This window comes from Mixophyes fleayi, unplaced genomic scaffold (genome assembly GCF_038048845.1).
Source record: "Mixophyes fleayi isolate aMixFle1 unplaced genomic scaffold, aMixFle1.hap1 Scaffold_29, whole genome shotgun sequence".
Taxonomy (NCBI): domain Eukaryota; kingdom Metazoa; phylum Chordata; class Amphibia; order Anura; family Limnodynastidae; genus Mixophyes; species Mixophyes fleayi.
In genome coordinates, this window is record NW_027446953.1 from 2,975,001 (window position 1) to 2,976,811 (window position 1,811).

Here is a 1,811-nt window from a genome sequence, read left to right on the forward strand (position 1 = left end):
GGGATCCAGGGTTGCGGTTAGGGTTAGGGAACCCTGGCCGAAGAGTTAGGGTTAGGGTTAGGGTTAGGGTTAGGGTTAGGCAGCCCTGGCCGAAGTGGGTTAGGGTTAGGGTTAGGGTTAGGGTTAGGCAGCCCTGGGTTAGGGTTAGGATTAGGGTTAGGGTTAGGGTTAGGCAGCCCTGGCCGAAGTGGTTAGGGTTAGGGTTAGGGTTAGGGTTAGGGTGAGTTGCAGCTGCAGCGGCAGGCTTCTCCCCGAGTCCGCGACGGAGCCAGCCGCCCAGAGGCACCTTTTCCCAGGCACTCGCAGCAGTTTTTCTCACTCCCGGCCCAGCTGTCGGTTTGTACTTGGGCGGCCAAGCTGCCGGTTTGTACTTTCGCGTCGGACTTAGGGTTAGGGTTAGGGTTAGGGTGAGGGTGAGTTGCAGCTGCAGCGGCAGGCTTCTCCCCGAGTCCGCGACGGAGCCAGCCGCCCAGAGGCACCTTCTCCCAGGCACTCGCAGCAGTTTTTCTCACTCCCGGCCAAGCTGTCGGTTTGTACTTCCGCGTCTGGCTGCCCCCGGGCCGGGGGGATCCAGGACGGAAGGCCCGATGAGGACGGATTCGGCCGCCGTGGCCGACCCCGGGTTCCAGAGGGCCGGCCGCGTCCCGCACCCGGCCCCCCTGAATGGCGCGCGGGGCAAACGCAATAAGACACACTTTGGGATTCTCCGAGCGGGACTCTGAGCGGCGAGCGATTTCTCTCTCTCCACTGGGCTGGCCGGGGGGGAGTCTTAGGCAAGTCAACCCGAATGCCTTGCAGGGGTGAGGCCCCAAAGACTCAAAGACCAAGGGGCACAAGCCGGGCAGGCTCGTAGGGTGCCAGCGCCCCCCGGGGGCCGAATCTGGGAAAAAGGCCCAGGGACCTCCCTGACCACCGGGGAACCCGCCGGGAGGCTCCCCGCCGGCCGGGGGACCTCCGGAGCCAGGGGCCCCCGGGGGCCAAATCTGGGAAAAAGGCCCAGGGACCTCCCCGACCGCCGGGGAGCCGTCGGTTTTCGCTCGCACCCCCTCGCGGCTGCCGCGTCGTAGGCCACCCCCCGGGCCGGGGGATCCAGGGCGGAAGGCCCGATGAGGACGGATTCGGCCGCCGGGGCTGACCCCGGGTTCCGGAGGGCCGGCCGCGTCCCGAACCCGGCCCCCCGGACTGGCGCGCGGGGCAAACGCAATAAGACGCGCTTTGGGATTCTCCGAGCGGGACTCTGAGCGGCGAGCGATTTCTCTCCCTCGGGAGGATTTCTCTCGGCCCGCGTCGACGTCCCCCGCGAGTCGACTCTCTCCGATCGACCAGGCACCCCGCTTCCCGGCGGGGAGGGACGGTCGCCAGGCGGGGCCCCGGGGGGTCCCGCCGCTGGCGCGACCGCCACCCTCCCGTCCGCCCCGGAAGCGGACCGGCCCCACCCGTAAGGGCGGCCGCTCGAGGCCCGTCCCCCTCCCCGGCGCCGGGGAGAGGCCGGACGCCGCTCCCCGCGGCAGAGTCTGCCCGGACCCGCCCCGACCCCCAGGCGCCCGAAACGGCCGGAGCCCGGGCTGGGGATGGGCGGGCGCCCTCGGCACCGCGAGGCGTGCCCGACCCTGCCACCCCCCCGGGTCCACCCCGGCGGAGCGCACTAGTTCCCCCTGCTGACCCGTCGTCCCCCACCGCTGCCGCCCGGCAGCTGCCCACGCCAGCGCGGGCCCGGCCCGCCCCCCGCCCGGCCCTCGGAGCCTCCCTGAGGTGAACCGAGGTTGAGCCAGGCGGCGGGAGCGGGCCGGGGGGAGGGTGGGGCGAAGCGG